The following is a 9,980-nucleotide window of genomic DNA, read 5'->3' as shown; positions in this document are numbered from 1 at the left end:
GTCATAGTGAGTAAAACCAATATTTTGTATTTCCAAAACTTACAAAAACAACTGATTCTAGTAAAACTCACATGGATACATCATTACAGGCAATTTTAGATATAATGCATGTTTGGTTTTGTAGTTATGTTTATACAACTTTTACATTAAGTATGACAGTTATACTGTCATATTGAGTAAAACAAAACTAACTTATGTCTTTACAAACCATACAAAATAAAGTTTTTCCAGTAAAACTCACAAAGACACATTTCTCCAGGCATTATTAGCCATATAGCATGTTTGGTTTAGGAGTTATGTTTAAATAATTGTCATTTTGAACGTGGCAGTTATACTGTCATTATGAGTAAAACCTAATTTTTTTATTTGTAAACCTTACCAAAATACCTGTTACTGGAAAACATATTTTGTAAGGTTTGTATAGACACAAATTAGTTTCTTTTAATAAAGCCTAAAACAATGCATCCTTGTGAGTTTTACTCAAAACATATGCTTTTTTAAGGCTTGCAATTACAAAAATTAGTTTTTTTTCTCAATATGACAGTGATGTTTTTAAAATCCTGATATAATGCGAAAAAAGCAATAAAATAGTTTTTCAACATAATTCCTAAACCAAACATGCATTATGTCTAAAAATTCCTGTAATATTGTATCGATGTGGGTTTTACCAGAATCAGGTATTTTGGTAAGGTTTACAAATACAAAAAATAGGTTTTACTCATAATGACAGTATAACTGCCACACTCAATATGACAGTTATATAAACATAACTCCAAAACCAAACATGCATTATGTCTAAAAATGCCTGCAATATTGTACCCAAGTGATTTTTACCAGAATCAGTTATTTTTGGTAAGGTTTACAAATACAAAAATTAGGTTTTACTCACTATGACAGTATACTGTCACATTCAATCTGACAGTTATTTAAACATATTGTAACTCCTAAACCACAAATACAAAATGGCTAATAATGTCTGGAGAAATGTATTTGTGAGTTTTCCTGGGGAAAAAAAAAAAAAGTATAAGGTTTGTAAAGACACAAGTTAGTTTTTTTTACTTAATATGACAGTAGAACTGTCATACTAAATATGAAAGTTAAATAAACATAACTCAGAAACCAAACTTGCAATACGTCTAAAAATGCCTGTAATATTGAATCTATGTGAGTTTTACCAGAATCAGGTATTTTGGTAAGGTTTACAAATACAAAAATTGGGTTTTACTCATAATGACAGTATAACTGCCATATTCAAAATAACAGTTATTTAAACATAACTCCTTAACCAAACATGCTAAATAGCTAATAATGCCTGTATCTTTGTGAGTTTTACTAGAAATTTTTTTTTTTTTTTTTTTTTACTCAATATGATAGTATAACTGTCAAAGTAAATATAAAAGTAATATAAACATCATTCCAAAACCAAACTCCTAAACCAAACTTGCAATCTGTCTTAAACTGCCTGTAATATTGAATTTATATGAGTTTTACCAGAATCAGGTATTTTGGTAAGGTTTACAAATACAAAACTTGGGTTTTACTCATAATGACAGTATAACTGAAATTATTTGATATGACAGTTATTTAAACATAACTCCTAAACCAAACATGATAAATAGCTAATAATGCTTGGAAAAATGTCTATAATCATAACTCCAAAACCAAACATGCATTATGTCTTAAAATGCCTGTAATATTGTATCTATGTGAGTTTTACCAGAATCAGGAATTTTGGTAAGGTTTATAAATACAAAAATTAGGTTTTACTCATAATGACAGTATAACTGCCACCCTCAATATGACGGTTATGTTAACATAACTCCTAAACCACACATGCAAAATGGCTAATAATGCCTGGAGAAATGTATCCTTGTGAGTTTTACAGGGAAAAAAATATTTTGTAAGGTTTGATAAGACACAAAATAGTTTTTTTTATTCAATATGTTTGTATAACTGTCATAATAAAAGTAAAAGTTATATAAACATAACTCCAATACCAAACATGCAATCCGTCTAAAAATGCCTGTAATATTTAATCTATGTGAGTTTTACTAGAATCAGGTATTTTGTTAAGGTTTACAAATACAAAAATTTGGTTTTACTCACTGTGACAGTATACTGTCACATTCAATCTGACACAAATTCTAAACCACAGATGCAAAATGGCTAATAATAATTGGAGAAATGTATTTTTGTGAGTTTTACTGGAAAAAAAATATTTTGTAAGGTTTGTATAGACACAAGTTAGTTTTTTTTACTCAATATGATGGAAACATGCTTTATGTCTAAAAAATCCTGTAATATTTTATCCATGTGAGTTTTATCAGAATCAGTTATTTTGGTAATTTTACAAATACAAAAAATAGGTTTTACTCATAATGACAGTTTATCTGCCACACTCAATATGACAGTTATTTAAACATAACTCTAAACCAAACATGGTTAATGGCTAATAATGACTGGAGAAATGTATCTTTGTGAGTTTTACTGGAAACATTTTTTTTTAAGGTTTATAAAGACACAAGTTAGTTTTTTTTACTCAATATGACAGTATAACTGTAATACTAAATGTAAAAAATATATAAACATAACTCCAAAACCAAACATGCATTATGTTTAAAAATGCCTGTAATTTTGTATCCATGCGAGTTTTACTAAAATCAATTGTTGTAGTAAGGTTTGCAATTACAAAATATTGGTTGTACTCACCATGATAGTATACTGTCACATTCAATTTGACAGTTATTTAAACATAACTACCAAACCACACATGCAAAATGGCTATAATACCTGGAGAAATGTATCTTTGTGAGATTACTGGAAAAATATATTTTGTAAGGTTTGTAAAGAACCAATTTAGTGCATCTGCCTCACAATACGAAGGTCCTGAGTAGTCTTGGGTTCAATCCCGGGCTTGGGATCTTTCTGTGTGGAGTTTGCATGTCCTCCCCGTGACTGCGTGGGTTCCCTCCGGGTACTCCGGCTTCCTCCCACTTCCAAAGACATGCACCTGGGGATAAGTTGATTGGCAACACTAAATTGGCCCTAGTGTGTGGATGTGAGTGTGAATGTTGTCTGTCTATCTGTGTTGGCCCTGCGATGAGGTGGCGACTTGTCCAGGGTGTACCCCGCCTTCCGCCCGATTGTAGCTGAGATAGGCTCCAGCGCCCCCTGCGACCCCAAAGGGAATAAGCGGTAGAAAATGGATGGATGGAATTTAGTTTTTTTTTACTTAATATGATGAGATGGCAACTTTTCCAGGGTGTACCCCGCCTTCCGCCCGATTGTAGCTGAGATAGGCTCCAGCGACCCCGAAGGGAATAAGCGGTAGAAAAATGGATGGATGGATGGACAGTATAACTGTCATACTAAATGAAAAAGTAGTATAAACATAACTCCAAAACCAAACATGCATTATGTCTAAAAATGCCTGTAATATTGTATCCATGTGAGTTTTACTAGAACCAGTTGTTTTTGTAAGTTTTGCAAATACAAAATATTAGTTTTACACACTATGACAGTATACTGTCACATTCAATCTGACAGCTATTTAAACATAACTCCTAAACCACACATGCAAAATGACTAATAATGCCGAGAAAAATGTATCTCTGTGAATTTTACTGGAAAAAAATATTTTCTAAGGTTTGTAAAATTACAAGTTTGTTATTTTTTACTCAATTTGACAGTATAACTGTCATACTAAATATGAAAGTTATGTACACATAACTCCAAAACCAAACTTGCAATCCGTCTAAAAATGCCTGTAATATTGATTCTATGTGAGTTTTACCAAAATCAGGTATTTTGGTAAGGTTTACAAATACAAAAATTAGGTTTTACTCATAATGACAGTATAACTGCCACACTCAATATGACAGTTTTTTAAACATAACTCCTAAAAAAACAAATGCAAAATGACTATTAATGCCTGGAAAAATGTATCTTTGTGAATGTTAATGGAAAAAAAAATATTTTGTAAGGTTTGTAAAGACACAAATTAGTTTTTTTACGCAATATGATGGTATAGCTGTCATACTAAATATGAAAGTTATATAAACATAACTCCAAAACCAAACAGGTTTTATGTCTAAAAATTCCTGTAATATTGTATCTATGTGAGTTTTACCAGAATCAGGTATTTTGGTAAGGTTTACAAATACAAAAATTAGGTTTTACTCACTATGACAGTATACTGCCACACTCAACATGACAGTTATTTAAACATAATTCCTAAACTATACATGATACATGGCAAATAATGCCTGGAGAAATGTAGCTTTGTGATTTTTACTAGAAAAAAATATTTTGTAAGGTTTGTAAAGACAAAAGTTAGTTTTTTTTTACTCAATATCATGGTATAACTGTCATACTAAATATGAAAGTTATATAAACATAATTCCAAAACCAAACTCCTAAACCAAACTTGCAATATGTCTTAAACTGCCTGTAATATTTAATCTATGTGAGTTTTACCAGAATCAGGTATTTTGGTAAGGTTTACAAATACAAAACTTGGGTTTTACTCATAATGACAGTATAACTGCAACATTTGATATGACAGTTTTTTAAACATAACTCCTAAACCAAACATGATAAATGGCTAATAATGCCTGGAGAAATGTATCAGTGTGAGTTTTACTGGAAACAAATAATTTGTAAGGTTTATAAAGACACAAGTTGTTTTTTTTTATTTAATATGATGGTATAACTGTCATACTAAATATGAAAGTTATATAAATATAACTCCAAAACCAAACATACATTATGTCTAAAAATGCCTGTAATATTGTATCTATGTGAGTTTTACCAGAATCAGGTATTTTGGTAAGGTTTACAATTACAAAAATTAGGTTTTACTCATAATGACAGTATAACTGCCACATTGACTGCCACATCGTGTTTAAAAATGCTTATAATTTTGTATCAATGTGAGTTTTACTATAATCAGTTGTTTTTGTAAGGTTTACAATTACAAACTGTTAGTTTTACTAATATGGACAGTATACTGACAGAATGGCTAATAATGCCTTGAGGAATGTATCTTTGTGAGTTTTACTGGAAAAATATTTTGTAAGGTTTGTAAAGACACAAGTTAGTTTTTTTTACACAATTTAACAGTTTAGCTGTCATACTATATATGAAAGTTATATAAACATAATTCCAAAACCAAATATGCAATCTGTCTAAAAATGCCTGTAATATTGAATATATGTGAGTTTTATCAGATTCAGGTATTTTGGTAAGGTTTACGAATACAAAAATTAGGTTTTACTCATAGATATAACTGCCACGCTCAATATGACAGTTAATTAAACATAACTCCTAAAACACAAATGCAAAATGACTAATAATGCCTAGAGAATTGTATATTTGTGAATTTTACTGGAAAACAATATTTTGTAAGATTTGTAAAGATAAAAATTAGTTTTTTTTTATTCAAAATAATGGTATAACTGTCATACTAAATATGAAAGTTATATAAACATAACTCCAAAACATGTTTTATGTCTAAAAATTCCTGGAATTTTTTATCGGTGTGGGTTTTACCAACTTTAACCGTAACCCTAACCCTAACCCTAACCCCTAACCCTAACCCTAACCCTAACCCTAACCCTAACCACACATGCAAAATGGCTAATAATGCTTGGAAAAATTTATATTTGTGAGTTTTACTGGAAAAAAAAAAGTGTAAGGTTTGTAAAGACACAAGTTATTTTTTTTATTCAATATGACATTATAACTGTCGTACTAAATGTAAAAGTTATATAAACATAACTTCAAAACCAAACATGCATTATATCAAACAATGCCTGTAATTTTGTATCCATGTGAGTTTTACTAGAATCAGTTGTTTTTGTAAGGTTTGCAAATACAAAATATTGGTTTTACTCACTATGACAGTATACTGTTGTCATATTGAGTAAAAAAAAAACAACTAACTTGTGTTTTTACAAACTTAAAAAAATTTTTTTTTTCCCAGAAAAAATCACAGAGATACATTTCTCCAGTTATTATTAGTCACTTTGAATGTGTGGTTTAGGAGTTATGTTTAAATAACTGTCAGATTGAATGTGACATTATACTGTCATAGTGAGTAAAACCAATATTTTGTATTTCCAAAACTTACAAAAACAACTGATTCTAGTAAAACTAGTAAACATAACTCCTAAACCAAACATGATAAATGGCTAATAATGCCTGGAAAAATGTATATAAACATAACTCCAAAACCAAACATGGATTATATCTAAAAATGCCTGTAATATTGTATCTATGTGAGTTTTACCAGAATCAGGTATTTTTGTAAGGTTTATAAATAAAAAATTTAAGTTTTATCATAATGACAGTATGACTGCCATATTCATAATGACAGTTATTTAAACATAACTCCTGAACCAAACATAATAAATGGCTATTAATGCCTGGAGAAATGTATACAAACATAACTCCAAAACCAAACATGCATTATGTCTAAAAATGCCTTTAGTATTGTATCTATGTGAGTTTTACCAGAATCAGGTATTTTGGTAAGGTTGAAAAATACAAAAATTAGGTTTTACTCATAATGACATTATACTGTCACATTTAATCTGACAAAATGGCTATAATGCCTTGAGGAATGTATCTTTGTGAATTGTACTGGATAAAATATTTTGTAAGATTTGTAAAGACACGTTGTTTTTTTACACCATTTAACAGTATACTGTATATCATATATACTATATATGAAAGTTATATAAACACAACTCCAAAACCAAATATGCAATCCGTCTAAAAATGCCTGTAATATTGAATACATGTGAGTTTTATCAGAATCAGGTATTTTGGTAAGGTTTACAAAAACAAAAATTAGGTTTTACTCATAGTGACAGTATAACTGCCACACTCAATATGACAGTTAATTAAACATAACTCCTAAAACACAAATGCAAAATGACTAATAATGCCTAGAGAAAATGTGTGAATTTTACTGGAAAACAATATTTTGTAAGGTTTGTAAAGATACAAATTATTTTTTGTTTTTTACTCAATATGATGGTATATGAATTTTACTGGAAAACAATATTTTGTAAGGTTTATAAAGACACAAGTTATTTTTTTTTTTTTACTCAATAGGATGGTATAACTGTCATACTAAATATAAAAGTTGTATAAACATAACTCCAAAACCAAACATGCATTATGTCTAAAAATGCCTGCAATATTGTATCTATGTGATTTTTACCAGAATCAGGTATTTTTGGTAAGGTTTACAAATACAAAAATTAGGTTTTACTCACTATGACAGTATACTGTCACATTCAATCTGACAGTTATTTAAACATACTGTAACTCCTAAACCACAATTACAAAATGGCTAATAATGCCTGGAAAAATGTATGTTTGTGAGTTTTTCTTGAAAAATGTTTTTTTATAAGGTTTGTAAAGAAACAAGTTTTTTTTTTTTTTACTTAATATGACAGTATAACTGTCATACTAAATATGAAAGTTAAATAAACATAACTCCAAAACAAAACTTGCAATATGTCTAAAAATGCCTGTAATATTGAATCTATCTGAGTTTTACCAGAATCAGGTATTTTGGGAAGGTTTACAAATACAAAACTTGGGTTTTACTCATAATGACAGTATAACTGCATTATTTGATATGAAAGTTTTATAAACATAACTCCAAAACCAAACATGCTTTATGTCTAAAAATTCCTGTAATATTGTATCGATGTGGGTTTTACCAGAATCAGGTATTTTGGTAAAGTTTACAAATACAAAAAATAGGTTTTACTCATAATGACAGTATAACTGCCAGACTCAATATGACAGTTGTTTAAACATAACTCCTAAACCAAACATGATAAATGGCTAATTATGCCTGGAGAAATGTATCTTTGTGAGTTTTACTGGGAACATTTTTTTTTTGTAAGGTTTATAAAGACACAAGTTATTTTATTTTTTTTACTCAATAGGATGGTATAACTGTCAGACTAAATATAAAAGTTGTATAAACGTAACTCCAAAACCAAACATGCATTATGTCTAAAAATGCCTGCAATATTGTATCTATGTGATTTTTTACCAGAATAAAGTATTTTTGGTAAGGTTTACAAATACTAAAATTAGGTTTTACTCACTATGACAGTATACTGTCACATTCAATCTGACAGTTATTTAAACATACTGTAACTCCTAAACCACGATTACAAAATGGCTAATAATGCCTGGAAAAATGTATCTTTGTGAGTTTTTCTTGAAATTTTTTTTTTTATAAGGTTTGTAAAAAAACAAGTTAGTTTTTTTACTTAATATGACAGTATAACTGTCATACTAAATATGAAAGTTAAATAAACATAACTCCAAAACCAAACTTGCAATACGTCTAAAAATGCCTGTAATATTGAATCTATGTGAGTTTTACCAGAATCAGGTATTTTGGTAAAGTTTACAAATACAAAAATTGGGTTTTACTCATAATGACAGTATAACTGCCATATTCAAAATAACAGTTATTTAAACATAACTCCTAAACCAAACATGCTAAATGGCTAATAATGCCTGGAGAAATGTATCTTTGTGAGTTTTACTAGAAAAATATATTTTGTAAGGTTTGTAAAGAAATTTTTTTTTTTTTTTTTACTCAATATGATGGTATACTGTCAAACTAAATATAAAAGTAATATAAACATAATTCCAAAACCAAACTCCTAAACCAAACTTGCAATCCATCTTAAACTGCCTGTAATATTGAATCTATATGAGTTTTACCAGAATCAGGTATTTTGGTAAGGTTTACAAATACAAAACTTGGGTTTTACTCATAATGACAGTATAACTGCATTATTTGATTTGACAGTTATGTAAACATAACTCCTATACCACACATGCAAAATGGTTAATAATGCCTGGAGAAATGTATATTTGTGATTTTTACCAGAAAAAAATATTTTGTAAGGTTTTGTAAAGTTAGTTTTTTTTTACTCAATATGATGGTATACTGTCATACTAAATATGAAAGTTATATAAACATAATTCCAAAACCAAACTCCTAAACCAAACTTGCAATCTGTCTTAAACTGCCTGTAATATTGAATCTATGTGAGTTTTACCAGAATCAGGTATTTTGGTAAGGTTTACAAATACAAAACTTGGGTTTTACTCATAATGACAGTATATCTGCAACATTTGATATGACAGTTATTTAAACATAACTCCTAATCCAAACATGATAAATGGCTAATAATGCCTGGAGAAATGTATCATTGTAAGTTTTACTGGAAACAAATAATTTGTAAGGTTTATAAAAACACAAGTTAGTTTTTTTTTTACACAATTTAACAGTATAGCTGTCATACTATATATGAAAGTTATATAAACATAATTCCAAAACCAAATATTTAATCCGTCTAAAAATGCCTGTAATATTGAATATATGTGAGTTTTATCATAATCAGGTATTTTGGTAAGGTTTACGAATACAAAAATTAGGTTTTACTAATAGTGACAGTATAACTGCCACACTCAATATGACAGTTAATTAAACATAACTCCTAAAACACAAATGCAAAATGACTACTAATGCTTAGAGAAATGTATATTTGTGAATTTTACTGGAAAACAATATTTTGTAAGGTTTGTAAAGATACAAATTAGTTTTTTTTTTTACTCAATATGATGGTATAACTGTCATACTAAATATGAAAGTTATAAAACATAACTTCAAAACCAAACATGCTTTATGTCTAAAAATTCCTGTAATATTGTATCGATGTGGGTTTTACCAGAATCAGGTATTTTGGTAAGGTTTACAAATACAAAAAATAGGTTTTACTCATAATGACAGTATAACTGCCACACTCAATATGACAGTTATTTAAACATAACTCCTAAACCAAACATGATAAATGACTAATTATGCCTGGAGAAATGTATCTTTTTGAGTTTTACTGGGAAAAAAAAAATGGTAAGGTTTATAAAGACACAAG

The sequence above is a fragment of the Nerophis lumbriciformis genome, linkage group LG29, assembly GCF_033978685.3.
Source record: "Nerophis lumbriciformis linkage group LG29, RoL_Nlum_v2.1, whole genome shotgun sequence".
In the NCBI taxonomy this organism is placed as follows: Eukaryota; Metazoa; Chordata; class Actinopteri; order Syngnathiformes; family Syngnathidae; genus Nerophis; species Nerophis lumbriciformis.
This window is presented reverse-complemented; position numbering follows the sequence as displayed.